General features: G+C 42.0%; 1 pseudogene; it reads right to left on the reverse strand.

Annotated features, from left to right (window-relative positions):
- Nucleotides 1-21887: 21887 nt before the first annotated feature.
- On the reverse strand, nucleotides 21888-22005 carry LOC124723488 (annotated as a pseudogene).
- Nucleotides 22006-23386: the final 1381 nt, after the last annotated feature.

Consider the following 23386-nt stretch of genomic DNA (forward strand, 5'->3'; position numbering starts at 1 on the left):
GCCATCAATTCCATGTGAGTTTTTGCTTTTAAGCAAGTTTATTATTTTCCTAATTTCAGAGGGAAAGTGGGTGAGATTTCAATTGTATCAAATTGCATAGGTATGGCCTCTTCCATTAACAGCCTAGCATCTTCTAATGAACACCTGGATCCTACTATATCCACAACATTTAGAAAATGATTATTAAAAATATTTTCAACTTCTGACTTTTTGTTCGTAAAGCTTTCATTCAATTTGATGGTAATACTGTCTTCCTCTGCTCTTGGTTGACCTGTTTCTCTTTTAATAATACTCCAAATTGTTTTAATTTTATTATCAGACTTGCTGATTTCAGACATGATACACATACTCCTGGATTTTTTAATAACTTTTCTTAATATAACACAGTAGTTTTTATAATTTTTGATAGTTTCTGGGTCACTACTCTTTCTTGCTGTCAGATACATTTCCCTTTTCCGGTTACAAGATATTTTTATACCCTTAGTAAGCCATGGTTTGTTACAAGGTTTCTTACGAGTATATTTAACTATTTTCTTGGGGAAGCAGTTTTCAAATGCATTTACAAAAATGTCATGAAATAAATTATATTTTAAATTGGCATCAGGTTCACGGTACACCTCATCCCAGTCTAACTGCTGTAGGCTTTCCCTGAAATTTGCAATTGTTAAATCGTTGACTGAACGTACTACTTTGGAGGACTGTTTAGTATTGCTGAATGGAGCTATGTCATATATTGTAACTAGCTGTGCACCATGATCAGAAAGACCATTCTCAACAGGCTGAGCATTTATCTGGTTAAACTTATCTTGGTCTATAAAGAAGTTATCTATCAGTGAGCTGCTATCCTTTACCACCCGAGTAGGAAAATCAATAACGGGTGTCAAATTGAAAGAACCGAGTAATACTTCAAGGTCATTTTTCCTATTACCCTCTTTCAGAGAATCTACATTGAAGTCCCCACAAATAATAATTTGCTTCCCCCTGTCTGACAGATAGCACAACAAGGAGTCCAAATTTTTCAGAAATAGATGAAAATTTCCTGATGGGGACCTATATACAGTTACAATTATAAATGTGCCTTTATTTAATTTAAGCTCACAGGCACATGCTTCTATATGTTTCTCTACACAAAACTTTTTTGTTTCTATGCTTTTTGCACAATGATAACTTTTGACATATATGGCAACTCCTCCTTTCTCCATATTTTCTCTCATTACATGTGCAGAGAGCTTATAACCACTTGCATTTACCTTATCCATATCGGTAACAATGTGATGCTCGGACAGGCATAGTATATCTATTTCATTCTCAGCTTCTAAATCTTCTAAACAAACCAGAAGCTCATCTACTTTATTCTTTAAACTCCCAACATTTTGATGAAATATACTTACATTATTTTTAATTATACTTTTATGAGAACCTTTCCTTATTCTAACATTTGCAGTACTCTCCTGTCTGAGTTTCTCATTGTGCTTAGGCCTAGTTCCTATACCAGTGGTCACATGGTGTTCAGAGAGGCAGATTATGTCAACTGGGTTGGGTGACTTTAATTCATCAATGCAATTACCTAGGACTGAGATACAACTTGGTGGAGATAAAATTTCTGGTGATTGGTGAAAATTTATAATTGGTAGCTGTGATTGGTGATCCAATGTGCTAGAATTGTGCTGTTTAATTTCTTTCCTAAACTGAAGATTTGTTTCAATCCTGACCTCTCGTAGAACTTGACATCTTTCTGTCTTACCTATCCTAAAAAAGGTGCTGCTCCAACACCTGTAACCACTGGTATTTTGCCATTCATGGCAGTGCCTCCCCCCCTTAAATTTCCTGCTATTACCCGAGCCAGTTTCCCCTTCCCTTTCCTGTATGATGTACGTATGATGTACTCTCTAATTGATCTTTGTAATCGAAAAATTTTCTGCTTCTTTCAGTGATTCCATTTCTTCATTCCGAACAACATTACATGTACCCTGGATCTGCCTTTTCTTCTTATCATTCGACAACTTTAGAAGCCTTACTTATTCACAAAAATTGATGGCGATGTATTGAGATATTTAAATTGAGATGAAACTTTTGAGAGGCTGATGGGTCACTGGGTAACTGGAGACATGTTCTTCGACGTGAGTGCTCTTAACAGCGATGTTGAGCACGTGTTGATGGGTGAACACAAAGACACAGCTCAGCTGGTACACTCACTAAAAGAATGGAATTACTAGATAAGCCTTTTTTTAAGTTTTTCTCCCGTTGGTTTCTTCGTTTAACGTCTTATTAAATGGAATCAGCTGAATTAATATTGAGTCACACTTACTACGCCATTCCCCAGCCTCAGAGGTAGTAAAAGACATAGTAAAGAACGTCAGACAACTTGCAGCTCCATCATTGTTACGTCTACCACAGACAAAAAACTCTATTCCACCGGCGTGTGTTGGAACCCTGAGGCATGGCCATGGCGGTATGAAAGCAAGCAGGACGCGCAAACTGTCTTCTCAGCAGGTGAGGGCGTTGTTAGATATTGTGGTGGCATTTGGAATATTTACCTTACAATATTTACTTACAGGGTGACAATTATTGAACTATATGAAAAAAAAACGTAAATTAGTTACGAACTACGATGTGCACACACTTTATTCAACATGTAAACGTCACTACAGATATTCAGATTTAGGTTATGACTTGTTCGATACGCCTGCCATCATTGGCGATGATGTGGCGCACACGAATGGCGAAATTTTACACGACCCGCTGAAGTGTCGGAAAGTCGATATTGTCGATGACCTCCTGAATGGATGTCTTCAGCTCAGCAATGGTTTTGGGGTTATTGATGTAAACCTTGTTTTTAATATAGCCCCACAAAAAGGAGTCGCATGTGTTCAGATCCCGAGAATATGGCGGCCAATCGAGGTCCATCCTAGTGGCCTGGGTACCCCAGATCCAGAATGCGGTCCCAAAGTGCTCCTCTCGGACATCAAACACTCTCCTACTTCGATGAGGTCTAGCCCCGTCTTGCGTGAACCATATCTTATCGAAATCAGGGTCACTTTGGATAATGGGGACGAAATCATCTTCCAAAATCTTCACGTACCATTGCCTAGTCACCGTGCCATCAAAGAATATCGCACTGAATATTCTATGACTGGACATTGCACACCACACCGTCACCCGTTGAGGGTGAAGAGACTTCTCGATCGCGAAATGCGGATTCTCATTCCCCCCAAAGTGCACCACTTTTGCTTGCTGATGTACCAATCCAAATAAAAGTGGGCTTCCTCGCTAAACCAAACCTTGCACGCGCATTCTAATGCCCATTATGCCCCGCCGTCAACCGAGCAGTTTGGACGTCCTAACGCAAACCGTTCAGAAGTTATGAAGATTTTATTTCATATGGTTCAATGATTGTCACCCTGTATTTATGCAGTTATTTCGCCTGGAAACACAAGAACTTCAAACCGATTTTTACATCCAACCAAACATCCTCAGTGGGTTGTTGATGTTGTTATCGTCTCAAAATCGAAGAGTAGTTGGATGCCACGATCCTCGCTAGTCTGTCCTGAGCAAGTCTCTTCGTCTCTGTAAAACACCTACAACCTGCATTCATTTGAAACTGCTTACCTTATTCGAGCCTTAGTCTCCCTTTACAATTTTTACAGTTCTTCACTTCTTTTAGTCAAATTGGACCATAAAATTCCTTTTTCCCCCGTTCGGTTCTGAACATCCTCATTCGTCGTACTAACTATACATCTAATGTTCAGAATTCTTGTAAAGCACACATTTCGAAAGATTGTATTCTCTTCAGGTCTGAAGAGTCTATCGTCCGTGTTTCACTTCCGTCAAATGCAACGATCCAGAAAAATTCCTTCATAAAAGTTTTTCTTAGTACTTAAATTTATATTCGATATCAGGAAATTTCACTTTTTCAGAAATTCTAGTCTTGCTGTTGTCACTCTGCTTTTTATAGTCTCTCTACTTCTGCAATCGTTAGTTATTTTACTGCCAAATAGCAAAACTTTTCTACAACTTATAACGTTCATTTCTTAATCTAGTACCCTATGCATTACCTGATTGAATTCGATTACATTCCATTATCTTTGTTTTAGTTTTCATGATGCTCATTTTATAAACTCGTTCCAAGACACTATCTATTCCGTTCAACTGTTCTTCCGAGCATATTGCCGCATTGACAGAATTATATCATCAGTAAAACTTATAGTTTTTATTTCTTCTCCATAAACTTTAATTCTCTTTCCAAAGTTCTCCTTGGTTTCCTTCACAGCTTGCTCAAGTTATGGATTTAATAACTTCGAGGGAGAATTTACAACTCTACCTCGCTGCCTTCTCAACTATGGCTTTCCTTTCATATCCTTCGACTCTTACAACAGTAGTCTGGTTTCTGCATAATTTGTGAAAAACATTTCGCTACCTGTATTTATCAATGCAAACTTAAAAAAAATCAATGAGTTTACTCCTCTCCACATGGTCAAAAGCTTTCTCTGAATCTATAAAATCTACAAACGTTAGTTTGCTTTTCTTCAACCGATATTCTAGGATAAATCTCAGGACCAGTATTGCTTCGAGTGTTCTTAAATTTCTCTGGAACCCAAACTGTTCTAGTACCCGACGTTGGCTTCTTCCAATTTTTCATTCTTCTGGAAATAGCTCGTGTCAGCATTTTGCAACTATGACTCTTTAAACCGATAGTTCGGTAGTATTCAAATGTGTCAGCATCAGCCTGTTTTGGAAAGGGACTGATTAAACTCTCTTTGAAGTGAGTTTATTTCGCTTGTATCATACATCTCGCCGACCAGGAAAAATTATTTTGTCATGGTTGGATCTCCCAGGTATCTCAAAAATTTTGAATGAATGTCGTCTACTCGACGGTCTTGTTTCGACTTAGGTCCTTCGGTGCTCTGTCAAATTCCTGTCACGCTATTGTATTTCCCATTTCATCTTCATTTACTTCCTCTTCCCTTTCCATAATATTGTCTTCAAGTTCATTTCCATTATACAGTGGTTCTGTAAATTATTTTCACTTTAAAGCTCTCCCTTCTTTGCTTAGTGCTGGTTTGTCATGTATGTTCCTGATATACACACAGCTGCTTCTCTTTTCTTCAAAGAAGTCTTTAACTTTCCTATATATGGCGTATATCTTTCCCCTACCCATTCGTACTTCTACGGTCTTGGAGTTGTCCTCTAGCCTCTCTCTTTGCAGTTTTGCACCTTTTGTAAGTCTCATCTTTTAGACGTCTGTATTCCCTTTTACATTGCTTCATTTGCTGCATTTTTATATTTTCTCCTTTCGTCAATTACATTTAATATCTTGTGTGTTATCCAAGGACTTCTACCGGGCTCTTTCCTTTTCCCTATTTGGTCCTCTGCTGCCGTCACTACTTTATCTCTCAAAGCTATCTATTCGTCTTCTCTCACAATAACTTATGTCGATCAGACTAGTAATTCCACTACCCACAAGTGTCTCGAACCTTGTCCAATGCACACATCGCAGTTTTCTTAAGAGAAGGGAATTCATCTCTAAATTCCAAGGTGTGAAGACGGCTAGTTACAGCAACTGCAGTACTTGAGTAGCTCTCTAGGTGCACACCAGTCAGTTTTTGTTGGAAGAACAGGAAACCATCAGCATTCATTTCTGTAACCGGTTATTTGATCACAGCCCTATTAGTTATTTATCCCCAGTGATGTATACGATAAAAGTAACCATTAATGACTGTCAGTTATTAACATCCTCAGCACAGGACAGTTATGTCACGTGATTAAAAAAAGCAATAATAGTAAGAAGGAGAAACAGTATATGTTTGTGTTAACTGGAGTGAAAATGTGTTATTAAGAATGTGTGGGAGATGTATTGAAACTTCATATGAATACCTGACTTGTAAACTTATCAAATATCAACGTAGTTGGTTAAATAGCTCCGTAATAGAGGCCCAATGAATACAATTTTAAAAACTGATATTTGATATTGAATTGTGCAAGCGTTGCGTAATAAGTTGTTTATTTGTGATCAAATTGGTTCAAATGGCTCTAACAAGGGAACCTCCTCATCACCTCCCCCCCCCCCCCCCCCTCAGATTTAGTTATAAGTTGGCACAATGGATAGGCCTTGAAAAACTGAACACAGATCACTCGAGAAAACAGGAAGAAGTTTTGTGGAACTATGAAAAAAATAAGCAAAATATACAAAGTGAGTAGTCCATGTGCAACATAGGCAACATCAAGGACCGCGGAAGCGGATGAGCGTAGTGGTCCCGTGGTTAGCGTGAGCAGCTGCGAAATGAGAAGTACTGGGATCAAACCTTCCCTCGATTGCAGATTTTAATTTTTTGTTTTCAGACAATTATTATGCGAAGCTGCACAGGTACACAGAACAGTAATGTTTATGTGATCGTATGTCAATTATCAAAGTTCAGGCACTCACACATAATCAACTTCGCTCTTCAAAATTCCCGGACATGTTCAGATTTACTTGGACATATGCAGGATTTGACGGTCTACACACGGAAAAATTTGAAAACGTTAAAAACATATGTTTTGACAGAACACAGGGAAAACTGTGCGCCTGTGAAACTGTTTCAGTTTATGTGACAAACTCTTATGTTTTCATCACTTTTTTGGGAGTGATTATCACATCCACAAGAAAACCTAAATCGGGCAAGGTAGAAGAATCTTTTTACCCATTCGCCAAGTGTACAAGTTAGGTGGGTCGCCAACATATTCCTGCCATGTGACGCGCATGCCGTCACCAGTGTCGTATAGAATATATCAGACGTGTTTTCCTGTGGAGGAATCGGTTAACCTATTACCTTGCGATCAAATGTTTTCGTTTCCCATTGGAGAGGCACGTCCTTTCGTCTACTAATCGCACGGTTTTGCGGTGCGGTCGCAAAACACAGACACTAAACTTATTACAGTGAACAGAGACGTCAATGAACGAACGGACAAATCATAACTTTGCGAAAATAAAGAACGTAAACTTTTCACTCGAGGGAAGACTTGAACCAGGGACCTCTCGTTCCGCAGCTACTCACGCTAACCACGGGACCACGGCGCTCCTGAGCTGACCCTACCCTAGATGTTGCCTATCTTGCGCATGGACTACTCAGTTTGTATATTTTGCTTATTTTTTTCATAGTTCCACACAACTTCTTTCTGTTTTCTCGATTGATCTGTGTTCAGTTTTTCAAGGCCCATCCACTGTGCGAACTTATAACTAAATCTGAGGGGGTTGCGATGGGGAGGTTTCCTTGTAAGCACTATGGGACTTACCATGTGAGGTCATCTGTCACCTAGACTTAGAACTGCTTGAACTTTACGACATCACACACATCCATGCCCGAGGCAGGATTCGAACCTGCGACCGTAGCAGTCGCGTGGTTCCCAACTGAAGCGCCTAGAACCGGTCGCCCACAGCGGCCGGCTTACATGTGATCAGACACTGTAATTGGCAAGGTCACGAGTCGTTGCTTACATGTGATCAGACACTGTAATTGGCAAAGGTCACGACTCGTTGCACTTTGATAACTGTTTATATCATGTATTGCATTTGTATTCAGTATGAAACTAATGATACGTATGGGGAAGTGCGTGTGATTTTATTGTGGCTGAAATCTATATGTTGTCCTTTATTGCTAATACTGATGTGAGAGTCTCGTAATTATCGTATAGTTCCAGTGTATTTGCCTTAGGGTGCCATTTTTGTTGACACTTTGTAAGTAGGCTGTTTAGGTTTTTTTATTGGTAACGCCACCTCTGTATGAAAATCACTGGCTGTGCTGTGGGCAGTCTGTGTCTGCTTTGCATTGTTGTAATACTCGCCATTGTAGTGTTAGGCAGCTGGCTGTGAACAGCGCGTAGCGTTGGGCAGTTGGAGGTGAGCCGCCAGCAGTGGTGGATGTGGGGAGAGAGATGGCGGAGGTTTCTAATTTGTCATGAACTGGTATATTTATACATGATGATATCAAGGTAAATACATTGTTTGTTCTCTATTAATATCTTTCATTTGCTAACTATCCCTATCAGTAGTTAGTGCCTTCCATAGTTTGAATCTTTTATTTAGCTGGCAGTAGTGGCGCTCCTGTATTGCAGTAGCTTGAGCAGCGAAGATTTTTGTGAGGTAAGTGATTTGTGAAACGTATAGTTTAATGTTAGTCAGGGCCATTCTTTTGTAGGGAATTTTGAAAGTCAGATTGCGTTGCGCTAAAAATATTGTGTGTCAGGTTAAGCACAGTCCTATATAAATTGTTCAAAGGGGACGTTTCATAACTTCACCTTACGCACCACGCCAGCCGGCTACAGCGATTATCGAATAAGCCCACTGCGTCTTACTGGCGCATTTAACCTGAACCGTTGCTGTTTACCGCCTGGTCGCCAGGCAAGGGTACCAAGCGAGTTCGTGTTCGGAGCAGTGAGCATGCCAGTTTCGTCAGTCGTTCTAGAACTTAACGGAGGATGTCAAGCTGGTTCGGGTTTGGGGCAGCGATCATGGTCTATCGTCCTGAAACGTGGGCTGTGGCTGGCTACTTCAGGATCACTCTAGCTGTGCCGTGTTTGATTGCTCCTCGTCGCAAGGTTTTTCACGTGTAATCCTAATTAATGTGCTTGCACTTCATACACGAGCTTCTACTTCTCTGTCTGTATCAAAAATGGTTCAAATGGCTCTGAGCACTATGTGACTTAACTGCTGTGGTCATCAGTCCCATAGAACTTAGAACTACGAAAACCTAACTAACCTAAGGACATCACACACATCCATGCCCGAGGCAGGATTCGAACCTGCGACCGTAGCGCTCGCGCGGTTCCAGACTGTAGAACATTGAAACCGCTCGGTCACCTCGGCCGGCTGTCTGTATACACACTCTGCGAACTACTGTGAAGTACATGGCAGGTCTTCCTACCGTAGCACATACGTATTAAGGTTTCTTCCTGTTCCAGTCGCGTATGGAGAGCGGGAAAACGACTTCTTAAGTGGCTCTGTGCCGTCCGTAATTAGGTTAATTTTATCTTGACGTTCACTCCAAGAATGATACGTAGGGAGCTGTACTATATTGCCTGACTCCTCACTTAATACTGGTACTTTAAATTTTGTAAGTGGTCTTTCGAGAGATTGTTTGCGTTTAACTTCAAACATACGTCAGCTCAAATGTTTCTGCATTTTGTGTGGGTCTGACACACTTGAGCAGTATTTTAGGATGCATCGCACCTAAGTTTTGTATGCAATCTCCTTTGTAGGTTGACTACATTTTTCCAGCATCCTACCAGTGAAACCGCCATTCGCAGACAGTATTGTTATGAGAACTACAACTGACGATTTTTAAATGTTCAAATGTGTGTTAATTCTTACGAGACGAAACTGCTGAGGTCATCAGTCCATAGGCTTACAACGCTACTTAAACTAATTAACAAACACACCCATGCCCGAGGGAGGAGTCGAACCTCCGACGGAAGGGGCCGCGCAATCCGTGACATGGCGCCTCAAACCGCGCGGCCACTCCGCGCCGCGTGACAATTTTAAACAGGCACTTATTTCAACCGTTTTTGGACGCAAAGCTGTCCCGGACCAGAGGAACACACATCATCACTACCGCTTCATGATGTATAATACCAGGTATAATAATTTTTAGAAGTTAGTTCCTCTGTTTCACCTAATTTATCGTTTTCTTCTTTCCGTTAGAATATCGACACGAAAATCTACAAGTGGCAGATGTAGTACTTTAAGTGGATAGAAACTGATGAAATATTACCTCAGAGTGAGTAAGCCTACGAATTGCTCTTCATTGCAAATTATGTAAATAATTTTGCTTATCGTAAACTATTCTGCTTCAGTAATATTTAAAATAAACTGGAAAAAATGTTGCAACATTCGTAAATGTTCTGGATAATTTTTGAGCTGTTGTTAGCACTGCTGAAAGTATGTGCAATGTGACCGGTATTCGTCCAGAAGGTGCATACATACCTCTTCTTCTATCTCGTTGTCAATAACCTCATTTTTGGCATGAGTGGGCCACGTTATTGGCGTTATACGATACACAGAACACAGTTTGTCCTTCACACTGCACATAACTCACTCAACTAGCGATGTGAATAGTCACAATGTCAACGTTATTGGCGAGAAGCGTAATGTCTGCGCGACCAGCATGCAGCGATGTGCAGCGTAAATGTAACAAGGCCACCGGCACGCAATTGTGATATGCCAGCAGCAAACAGCTAGGTGCGAGCAACGAGGTTACAGCATAAACGTACCCTTATGCGGATGCCTGCCATCGTTAGAGAACCGTGGTAGAATACTTACTGATATTTGTGGACTGTCAAGTTTGACTTGATAAACATTTCTCAGATATGTAACTTTGACTTCAGTTATTGTTTGCGAGGAGGACTCAGAATTAATAAGCACAACTGTGAATGGTTTATCGTCATTTGAAATACGAAACCCAAGTGCTGCACATAGCTTGTGAAATCACTACAACGAGAAAATTCACGAAATTAGAGCTAATACGAAGGTTTACCGAAAATCGTTCTTCACACATGCCATTCGTGAATGGAACAATGAAAGGATGAACAGATAGTGGTACCGTAATTGGCCTCCGCCACACATCATAAGGTGGCTTGTAGAGCATAGACGTATATGTAGATGAAGATTTCTTCAGTCACCAAGATTAAACTGGCCACTAGCGGATCAATAGTGACGTCACTAGCGAGCGTTAGCGACGTCATCTGCGGAGGCCAGCTATTTTTACGTTACCTGAGCGCCCGGCGACCGCGAACGTGGCGCGTAGGCGTATGTGTGGGTCCACTACTTACACACGCAGTCCTTCGACGGGTAAATGCCGCGCCAGCTGCTGCACTCGTCCTCGCGCACGACACAGCAATGCATGGCCCCATTCGACCGCTGCGTATACTAGCATACTCTTGTGAGCAACCATACCACACTGTAAGATGACACTGTAATATTTGATCTACGAAGAAGACGTGTTGATGTATTTCCAGCAACATCCATCAGACAGCGTATATCCTACTGTACGCCACCGACTCCAATATAGTCCTCTTCCACAACATTTCTGTTAGACTCCATGTCAGTCCCAGTCATCTCTACTCCGACCACAAAAAAAGACTCAAGAGCAATCTCCTGTTGTTGCCCTTAGTCAAGAATGCATTACTATTCTACAAAATCACTTTAGCTAACTCACTCCATCACAGCCAACTCGGCACCAGTTGCATCAGCTACTCCAGTAACCTCATGCTTGTCAGTCTATAATTTTGCAGTGCCTCAAAAATACTTCTGCACTGTGGGTATATTTTATTTATAATAACATGTTGAAATCTTTCTACGGTAACTGAAGATTCCAGGCTTTACTAACTATGTAGCGTTCTCAGTAACGTCAGGAATGGATAGATCATGTCTGTGTTAGTATTAGTATAGCCTGTTGCATCCACAAGCAAATATTTTATTCATGTACCTGTTAATTGCAAAAGAAAAATTAAAAGTATGTAAAAGTAAATAACTGTCGTGGTACCAATGCTTTTTGTACGCCTGAAGACAAAAATATTCGTCTAAGATCTTCTGCCTTGGACAGATGATAGTACTGAAATAATTTTGAACAAATAATTATAAGGGATATTTTTTTATAAAGAGAATGAAGAGTAATACCCTTACAATAGGTTTCGGTACATCAGCGAGAGTAGTGCAAACTTCACTCCGTACCCGTTAACATCTCAAGAGAATTTCCAGTTGGTAAAGGTATAGCATGCTTATATTATTTTGTGCCACCAGACAGGCGTGCATTAGCAACTCGGCTGCGGAGGTGTGTCAAAATTGCAATAATATCCATTTACATTTAAAAAAACACATCAGCTTGCTACAAATACAGACGAACAGCTCTTATGTAGGGAAATCTGATGTTGAGTGCGGTATCATTCGCCTACAGAATAACTGGATCACAACCGCAGTATGTCATCTTATACAAAGACTCGCTATTAACAGCGCATAGAGGTATAATTAGGCTAAATTTGAAGAAAAAAATGAACGACAAGAATGAAGACTAATGTGGTAGTAGATGGAGAAATCACTGAGGAAGCCGATGAATGTACATATTTTTAGGATCTACGTTAACTAAAAGCAGCTACTGAACTGAGGAAATAAAAAGGATGCAAACTGAAAAATCGCTACTGCTAAATTAAGTAAGTTGGTAAAGGAAAGACAACTGTCAGTACCGACCAAAATAAAAATGGCTGGAACTTTGATCTTCCCCTTAGTTTTCTATTACTGTGAGTCGTGGACAACGAAAAAGTGGATCGTAATAAAATTGATCCTTTTGAAAGGTTGGTTTGGAGAAGAATCCTGAGGTTTTCATAGACTGTAAAAGTAAGTAATAAAACCATCGCTGGAAAAATAAAAAAAAAATATCTTTGGAGGTCTAAAAACTGCAGATAAAATTAAGGTATTTGGTGTACATCGTGAAAGCAGGAGACTTACTAGAAAAACAGTAACGCTCGTAAGAAAAGAAGGGCAAAGACGTAGAGGAAAACCAAGGAGAAGGCGAAAAGAAGACATCAAAGAAAGCACCGGAATGAACCCGGAAGAATTGAGAATCAAAACAACGTCCATTAGTGCATGGAGAGACATCGTTTATTTTATCACCAGGAGTCGGAGTCGGAAACGACTTGATCGATCATAACACACAACACAGATACGAGATAGAACCGCTACGTAGGCTCGGTTGTGGGTAAAGCAGATGACAAACTAAAATTCATTGACGGGATATTGCGAAACAATAGTTTGTTCACTTTATACAAAACATTTGTATGGTCCACGCTTGACTACTGTTCAAGATTTTAGGAAAAATGTCAGACTAACAGGAGACACCGAATAGGGTGCTGCGAATGGACAAACGATTGCCGGCCGCGGTGGTCTAGCGGTTCTAGGCGCTCAGTCTGGAACCGCGCGACTGCTACGGTCGCAGGTTCGAATCCTGCCTCGGGCATGGATGTGTGTGATGTCCTTAGGGTAGTTAGGTTTAAGTAGTTCTAAGTTCTAGGGGACTGATGACCTCAGATGTTAAGTCCCATAGTGCTCAGAGCCATTTGAACCATTTTTTGACAAACGATTGTTTGACTGACGAGAGGGAGTAACAGAAATGTTGAAAAATATCATCTGGCTGACTCTTGAAGAAAGACACAATATAACTCATGATAACTTGTTAAGGAAACTTCGAGAACAGTGTCTCAGGGCAAAGAGCTACGAATATTATTTAACCTCCTACGCATCTATCTCCTAGAGTCTGTGCTAATAAAATTAGGCAAACGACAGCTCAGAGAAGAAGCGTACAAGCAGTCATTTGCTCTTACGCTCCCTGCGTAAATGCGACGTGAAGAAACGTTAATATATGGAACAGTAAAGTGTACCCTCCGCCACGTACCTGTTACTCTAAAGCATGTATTTAGATACAGACCTCTCATCGATTAGACGCTATACCCCAGTATTCTTTCTTTCTAGTAATGTGTTTTTTCAACGAGGATGTGTATACTAGTTTGCCAAAGCCCTCTAGGCTAATGTAGTTTTTTGAAGACAATTACTTGATGTAAGTTGGAGTGCTGATGGTGCACATATACTGAAGGAAATGGAAAGTGTTACACCATGAAGGTCCAGACCGATGTTTATAATATTTTGCGGAGGTGTTCATCACATTACATAGCTTAAACAATTAAGTTTTATTCCATTTGGCACTGATGGCCATTGTCAACAACAATATGAATATTTTCTAGTATTCGTTGTGGCGTGGAATAAACATACTCCAAATGTCATCTTGTATATTTGGCATGACTACAACACATGGTGTGTCAAAACCACGAAGTGTGAAAAAATACGTCTTCCCATCGAATTCCAGACATGTTATATGGGTGACACATGAGGAGACCAAACAGGCCAATCAAGACTCTGTACATTTGTCAATGCGTTTGTGGAGTGAACTGCAGTGTGGGGTCTTGCATTATCCTACTGGAATACATCATTTGGAATTCTGGGCATGAAGGGTGTAACGATAGTTTTCCACGTACTGGCGAACACTCAGCCTCCCTTCGACTATTACCACCTCAGTCCTCCTGTCATATTCCATAGCTCCTCCTACCATGATTCCAGGATTGGAGAGGTACGGATCTCTGGAATCGCAGCTTTCTGTGACCTTTCACCAGGTCTTCTAAGGAATACCACAAAATAAAGCGAGACTGGCTCATCCCTGAACACATACAGATGGCTTTGGCTCTACCCTATACAAGTATTGTGTGAGCAGTAAATGACGTACGGCAACTCGTGATTTTAATCCAGGCTTCACGTAATCTGTTCCTGACGGTTCGTGCTGACACTGCCTGTAATCTCTGCCAGAATTTTAGCCATTGTCGTTAGAGCTGTTCGAAACATCCTCGGATCTTTTGTGGAGTGGTTGTACTGGTAGGAATTAAGAGAAACCAACGATATCAGCCAGATTCAGGCTTTCAAACAAGTCCAAAGACGACAGGTGAAAATTTGTGCCGGACTCGAACCCAGATTTCCCGCTTAACGCAAATGGTCACCTTGACAGCTCGGCTATCCTGGGAGACTTCACATCCGACCCAAGTTCCCATCCAGTCACAGTCAAGCAGCGTCCTTGTCCATCCTCCTCCTGCTAGCAGATCACCCTGATTCCAACCTGAGTTCGTACGTATTGCACAACCTCACTGAAATACACTGTAAGACAGAAAAAAGGACGCACGACGAAGGAATTGTCCAAATGGGACGGAAGTCGGTAGACGTTATGAACATGTACAGACAAACAAATGATACAGTTTCAGAGAAATTGGATGGTTTTTTCAATAATGTGTTCTCTACCTCTGACCCTTATCAAGTAGTTATTTGGCTTAACATTGATTGACAGTTTCTGGATGTCCTGTTGAAGGGATATCGTGTCAAATTCTGTCCAATTGGCGCGTTAAATCATCAAAATCCCGGGATGATTGGAGGGCCTGCCCATAATGCTCCAAAAGTTCACAGTTGGAGAGAGATGTTGTCACATTGCTGTCACAGGCAACAGAAACTCTCTCCGTGTGCTTGCCATGAAAGGCAAGAAAACGGTACGTAGAATATCGTCGACGTACCGCTGATGACAACCAAAGGGGTCGTGCTATGAAAAGAAATGGCACCCCAAACCATCACTCCTGGTTTTTCGCCCCTGGCAGCTGAGTGGTCAGCGCGACGGAATGTCATACCTAACGGCCCGGGTTCGATCCCCGGCTGGGTCGGAGACTTTCTCCGCTCAAGGACTGAGTTTTGTGTTGTCCTTATCATCATCATTTCATCCCCATCGACACGCAAGTCGCCGAAGTGGCGTCAACTCGAAAGACTTGCACCAGGCGAACGGTCTTACCGGTTGGTGGCCCTAACCACACGGCATTTCCATTTCCACTCCTGGTTGTCGGGCAGTATAGCGGGCGACGGTCGGGTTAGCGACCCACCGTTGTCCAGCCTGAAATATCATTGACTGGAGTAGAATTGTATTCAGTGATGAGTCCCGCTTCGAACTGAGCCTCTATGACCCGCGAAGTTGTGCTGGAGACGCCACGGATCCTTTGGTGTGATGCTCTCATATCCCCCATGCAGATCACAGCATTCTTCAAATCTAGAAATGTCTATTTGCTGAACTATAAATAATGAAAGAAAACTCGCGTAAGGATGAAATCCGATTCAACACATCGGTCTGGTATGGAAAGACTGGAGTATCAGCTAGGTAGGTTTCGGTCAATGTTCCGAAAGTTTATACAGTGTATCTTAGGAGGAACGGTCAATATTCAGGAATATGACAATATTGATCATTTCAAGCAAAATACTTCATTTGGAGATAGGCTCTATTGTCTATTTCGAGTTGTTTCCGAGAACACCTCTGATGTACATGGTAGAAGGACTACGCTGCACTATTTCAACAATGTGTTGCTGTTTCTGCGCAGGTTGTTGAGGCACACGTGCAGAACAAAAATGGGAACTTACAAGGGGAGGCCGCCAATTGCGAAATTCAGATTCAATTCATACTGCGCATAATAAAAGCTCATGGCCAGAGGTGTAATGTGGCAAAGTAGGGAGATGCACATCTCAGCCGTTGTCGAGAAAATCGACAGTTAAAATAAACCGTTGCTGTGAAATACTCTCTACGATTAATACTTTTCTACAGCGTCATGGCGCAGCGGTAAGCGCTCGGGATCGTAATCCGAAGGTCGCCGGATCGAATCTCGCGCCATGCAACCTTTTATTTTTATTTTTTTAGTATTTGTTTTTTGTAATTCAAATGTGTGTATACATATGCACACACACACACACACACACACACACACACACACACACATATATATATATATATATATATATATATATATATATATATATAAAATTCCCGGCAATCAGTTGCAACAATTATGCATATAATAAGTTGTTGAAAGTCGTTTGCCGTGGAAAAACTGGCGACTTCGAACATCATTGTGTTTTCCCCAAACAAAGTTGTATTTCACAAATGTTATTAATTGTCTTCATAATGTTAACCACGTATAGTTAACGGAAGACGTAGAAACGATATTCCGAAACGAATACGTATAGCGTAAGTCAAACGTTCGAATTAGAATAGAAACCCCACGAACACAAATTTGCTGTGGCAGGTATGAAATATAAACTCCGTTACTCGCTCGTTACACTTGAAGGACAGATGTTGAATGGGCCGAAACGAGCCGCCGCATAACAGCGTAGTTGCCTGCTAACTTCGAAAGAAGGTAGATGGGGTCCCTAGCTCAACTTATAACATCGTCGAAAATCAGTGCGGACGTGAGAGCTTTGGTACACCCTGTTAAACAAACGGAAAAATGGAGGCGGTACAATTGGAGAGCGATCCACCTTCACCGACATGCATCGTAGAGAGTATTTTACAGCAACGGTTTCTTTTAACTGTCGATTTTCTCGACAACGGCTGAGATGTGCATCTCCCTACTTTGCCACATTACACCTCTGGCCATGAGCTTTTATTATGCGCAGTATGAATCGAATCTGAATTTCACAATTGGCGGCCTCCCCTTGTTAGATAAATATCTACTTCGCGCAGCGTGCTTAAAGCTCTGGGTAACATCCTACTATCAGAAATTCGACGCGTCGGAAAGCGCCGATGGTATTCTTCGATAGCAACAGGAGCACTATAATCGCAGAAGCCGTAAGTATACGTACATTATATCTGCATATTTTTCATTAGTTTAGATGTGTGGCGTTTGAGCCCGCGAGTATACAAACTCAGTTAACCGATGCTTCTCTCTGATACGCTCACAATCCCTAGCACCACTTCAGTCACAACATACCATGAACAACAGCGCGTTACACGGGCTGGTTTAATGGCAGAAAGACACTCCGACCAAAGAGACTGAAAGCAACGAAGTAGGTTGGGCTAGAATAGGGGTGTTCAACCCGCCTATCACGATCGACTGGTCGATCGCTATGGCTTTACGAGTCGATCGCCCAAAACCTTTGTCCGAAATCTATTTAAATGAGCTGTTTTTGTATTTCGCGCGGCTTTTGTAGGCGGTAGTCTGACAACATTGTATCTGCCTCTTTCGTCTCCATTTGCATTTTACTGCCTTTAACGCTGGCGCCAAGCAACAATGTTTCCTCCTGCATCGTCAGGTTACGTGTTTATGAAAAATGAGTGCCGCTACACACCGTAAAACATACCACTTCTATGGTGACTGGGAAGAACAGAACCGATTTTCGGATTTCAAAGCAACGGAACCTGTTCTAGGTTTCAAAGCTCAACCTTTCAAAAAAAAGGATGTGGATGATATTTCAAGTAAACAGAGTACTCTTTTCTCGTGTTGTGAGACTTAACTTGAGGAAGAAATAACTCGATTTGGAAATGACATTTCCTTAACGTCAGAATATAATGACGATAACTTTCGGAAATTAATGAGCTTAAAAACCTACCCTAACATTGTAAAAGTGGCATCGTATGTTTTGTCATTTTTTTTATCAAGTTATCTATGTGCGGCAGCGTTTTCAACGATGAACGTAGTGAAATCTAAGTGTTGAAATAAATCGACTGAGCCTCATCTTGCAGACTGTGTAAGGTTGGTTCTGTCAAATTTTTTACCAGATTGTAATACACATGCCAATGATACGCAAAGCCAAGTACGTCACCAAACTTTTTGGACATTTATGATTTTGTATATTTTAATTTTTCTAACGCATGTAATATCTCTAAAACTGAGTAGTAGGCTTACAACTTTTGATGGAGAGAAAATTACCTTTTATGTATTTTTTTAGTTAATATGGTTCATTTTAGCTACCGGTAATTTTCAGTTTCGTGGTTAAAACTTCATGAATTTTTAAGTCAATAGACATCTAAATGATCTAAATTGCATGCAGTAGACCTCAAGCCGGAAAAGGTTGAGCACCCCTTGGAAGAAAATAAATCGTCAGGGAGGTTGGGTGGGTAAGACAAATACGTGCGCGCCAGTAGCACAAAAACAAATGTACATTAAATGTGTCGTGTCTCGGAACCCATTCGTAACAGGGCATATGTCCATACGAAATTTTTTGCTTCAGATGAGCATTCCTGCAATATCCCTAAATACTGACCATTCCTCCTGGGCCACACTTTATTATGTCGTCTCCGTATTATACGTATACCAACCTGGGAACATGTGCCAGTGCAGAATGATCCACGTAGGAAACAGTAAACAGTGGTGGAGGAATATGACAGGATAGATAGCAAACCTCACGTAAGACACTACAACAACAACAACAACAACAGCCACAAAAATTTAAAATAAGAAAGAGAGCTGGAGAACATAAAAGAAAGGGAAGGTACTCTGCGACACAGGAGGCGGAGGAAGCAGTCAATAAGGCTGACCTGCTGCGCGCGGCCGATTGGACTGCTGGACGCCTATTTAAGGCGTCGATGACGTCAATTTCTCCTCTGTAAGTCAGGGAATCGACAGGCGCCAGCCACGTGGCACTGCCAGTTTATCTAACCGCTGTCTGGCACCGACGCACGACGGTCGGAACAAGAAAATATTGACATCTGACTTTACATACTACAAAACAAGCTTCGGAATCAGGTCGAATTCATCTGACTCGATAATGTTGTTTTTGTGGTGTGCAGTTCGAAGACTGGTTTCATGCACCGCCTGTGGGCTTATGCGTACATAATAATTATACTTCTCAGTACACATTGTTTTCTTGTCTATTTGAGACCATTTTTTTTATTTGTTTAGACATTTGTTACTCAGAATGTAACATTGCTGGTTCTAGAAATGTGATCAGTACGTCACGCATTGCAGTTCTCAAAAATTGAAGAAAAGACATTTTAGCACAAAAACTGCTGTTTATTTATTGGTTCACTAGTGTTGGGCTTAGTTGGCGTGGGCAGTTCTGTTTATATGATGACACTTGAATGTACATATCTTCATTACACAGCATGATGTAATCCATGTGACATTAGTATTGTATACACAATGGAGACTTTGTTCTTATTGGATTACACCTACGATAAATAAGCTAGTTGGACACACTGTGTAATCCGGTGAAAACGAATTCTCCGCTGTGTATACAATATTGTTGTCACGTGGATCGCATCATGCTGGATAATGAAAATATAAGATACATTTAAGTGTGATGGCATAGATAGAACTGTCCACACCGGCCATATCCTAAATATAAATACGTGACTTGTGGAAATGGGCGAAGTCCGAAACTTGTCAGACGGTAAATAAACAGTAGGTTCGGTGTTAGAATGGCATTTCTTCTGTTAGTGGTACTATTTTCTCTGTGTTTATTGGTTGCTATATTTAGAATTCCTAGTACCTAGCCGGTCGCTGTGGCCGAGCGGTTCTAGGCGCTTCAGTCCGGAACCGATCTGCTGCTACGGTCGCAGGTTCGAATCCTGCCTAGGGTATGGATATGTGTGACATCCTTAGGTTAGTTAGGTTTAAGTAGTTCTAAGTCTAGGGGACTGATGACCTCAGATGTTAAGTCCCATAGTGCTTAGAGCCATTTGAACCATTTGAACCTAGTACCTAGTAAAACTGTACACTGCATCTATACGGTCCACTCGGATTAATTTGACCACCGCCTATGCTCGACTCGTTGTCGTAACGCGGAAACGGAGAATAAAATGTTCAAATGTGTGTGAACTCCTAAGGGACCTAACTACTGAGGCCATCGGTCCCTAGACTTACACACGACTTAAACTAACTTATGCTAAGAACAACACACACACTCATGCCCGAGGGAGGATTCGAACCTCCAGCGGGAGGGACGCGCAATCCGAGACATGGCGCCTCAAACCGCGCGGCCACTCCGCGCAGCGGAAACGCAGAGATTTATCTGACGTCCAAAAGGGCATGATCATTGGTTTTTCGGGCCAAGTGTGGAAGTATTTCCAAAACGGCTAAGTTTGTTCACTGTTCGCATGCCGCCGTGGTTAAATATACTATGCATGGTAAAATGGCCCTATCCAAAACCAGGACCGAGGCAGCTGTGGTGGACCATGGGCCATAGATGCCAGGGATGAACGACGGCTGCGGAGATGTGTGCGGTCGAACAGCAACTGTTGACCAACTGACCACTTAATGAACAAAGGGGATAGCAACAGCGTGTCCTCAACGACCATTTAGCGAACGTTGCTGCGTATAGCCCTCTGCAGCAGGTGCATGATTTATGCACCCATGATGACTGCTGGTCATTGGAGACGAAGTCTGCAATTTGCACGCCAATACCGCAACTGGATGTCCGCTGGGTGGCGACAGGTGGCCTTTTTTTAGGTGAATCACGTCTTATGTTCCATCGCACTGATAGCCGTTGGCGTTTAAAGGTCCTGAAACAATCGTCGGAATGGTCCAAGCCGAAGGAAGGAACGTTATGATCTGGGAGATGTTTTCGTACATTCCCTGGGTGATTTCGTTATTGTGGAAGGCTCAAAGGATCAACACAATTATGCATCTATCGTTGAGGACCGCTCCACCCCTCCATGTAGCATGTTTCTCTGTGACACGTTGTCATCTACCAGCAGGACAATGCAACGTGTCACACAGCTCGCAGTGTACGTGTGTGTTTCGAAGATCCTGGATTCAAACCCAATGGAGAATCTGTGGATGCATTTCGATCAGGTTGTTCGTGTCATGATCCCTCAACCGAGAAAACTAGTGCAGCTGGCCATGGCATTGGAGTCGGCATGTCTCAACATCCCTGTTGGTACCTTCCACGTCACTGACTCACTTTCTACACGTCCGTGCGGCAAAACGCGGTTATTCAGGCTTTTAACAGGTGGTTACATTAATGTGGGGACTGGTGGCTTTAGTAGTTTAGTCCCATTTTAACAACAAACCACGCACCCATTAATGTGACTGGACCGTGTATGGTTTCCTAATACGGTAGGTATCCCTTGATGACACAAATGTTCAAATGTGTGTGAAATCTTATGGGACTTAACTGCTAAGGTCATCAGTCACTAAGCTTACACACTACTTAATCAAAATTATCCTAAGGACAAACACACACACCCATGCCCGAGGGAGGATTCGAACCTCCACCGTGATCAGCCGCACAGTCCATGACTGCAGCGCCTTGATGACACAGATTTATCTACTTTCCACTGATCAACGTATAGAACAATAAACTAAACTAAACTCCGTCCGAAGAGGCTATGAAGGCCCAACAGCACCGACCGGCCGCCATGTCATCCTCAACCACAGGCATCACTGGATGCGGATATGGAGGGGCATGTGGTCAGCACACTGCTCTCCCGGCCGTTGTCAGTTTTCGTGACCGGAACGTCTACTTCTCTATCAAGTAGCTCCCAAGTTTGCCTCACAAGGGATAAGTGCACCCTGCTTGCCAACAGCGCTGGACAGACCGGATGGTCACCCATCCAAGTGCTAGCCCAGCCCGACAGGGCTTAACTTCGGTGATCTGACGGGAACCGGTGTTACCACTGTGGCAAGGCCGTTGACCTGTATAGAACAATAGCGTAGTCTATATTATTTCATGTACCTGTCGATAGCGTAGTCTATATTATTTCATGTACCTGTCGATAGCGTAGTCTATATTATTTCATGTACCTGTCGACACTTCCCGCTAAGGATGCAACATTGCTTTGTTTTTCGTCACAATATGTGACTCTCACGTGGTCACGTGACCTGTTGCGAGTTTCAGGCTACGTATGAAAATGACTTTGGTTGCTTAAGCGAATATTCTGCCACCCTTAATACAGACCACTGTTCATTTATTCTGCCTTGTTTCTAGTACTGAGGGCAGTTCAGTATTGATGAACAGTCACAAAATACGCAGAGTCGGCCTCATCACTTCACCAAAAAAGCATACATCTTTCTTCCCTTAATTCTGCTCGCAAGTATGTTATAGACCAAATTGTCTGAAGTTGAACAATTCAATTAATACTTTCATTTCTTGTGGAGGCCCAAAATACCTACATTGTGTCATACGTCCGATAGCTCTGGAGCCCACCTCTCCGATGCCTCAAGCGATCCCTAGAGGGCCAATTTTCTTGCGCAATATTTCTGGATGGGCAATAATATTGAATGTGTAAGGGTGAGGGTGAGAGGCTGCGCAGTAGTACTGAGCATATCAAAAATTTTTGAAGTACACTATACTGCGCTGCCTGGAGTATTGTGCCCTCTGCGGACAGTATTGACAATATCCTTGCCACTCTTTCGCGTGCTGCAGACTCTGGATGTCTTTCTGTGCGCTGTTCGTTGTTGTTCTGTTGGAAGTGAGTCCAAACCAGGACGATAGAGCGTTATTATTGGAGTGCATCGAAATGTATAAATCATTGCCGGCATTGTGGGATGTTAGATCAGATAAGTACAAAACAGACATGTTAGGAATGAATCATAGAACTTATTGCTTAGAAAATAAAAAAAATGGCTCTGAGCACTATGGGACTTAACATCTGAGGTGATCAGTCCCCTAGAAGTTAGAACTACTTAAACCTAACTAACCTAAAGACATCACACACATCCATTCCCGAGGCAGGATTCTAACCTGCGACCGTAGCGGTCGCGCGGTTCCAGACTGAAGAGCCTAGAACCGCTCGGCCTCACCGGCCGGCTAGAAAATACAGGGAACGGCCAGGAAGAACGATGTTTTAAAAAATGTAATTACCGCAAAATTTTTAATAAAAGTGTATATAGATTTTTTTGTGTGTATGTACATTACTTACCCTTATTTAATTCTTTCAAATGGTTCAACTGGCTCTGAGCACTATGAGACGTAACATCTGAGGTCATCAGTCCCCTAGAACTTAGAACTACTTAAACCTAACTAACCTATGGACATCACACAAATCTATGCCCGAGGCAGGATTCGAACCTGCGA

This window comes from Schistocerca piceifrons, chromosome X, assembly GCF_021461385.2.
Source record: "Schistocerca piceifrons isolate TAMUIC-IGC-003096 chromosome X, iqSchPice1.1, whole genome shotgun sequence".
NCBI lineage: Eukaryota > Metazoa > Arthropoda > Insecta > Orthoptera > Acrididae > Schistocerca > Schistocerca piceifrons.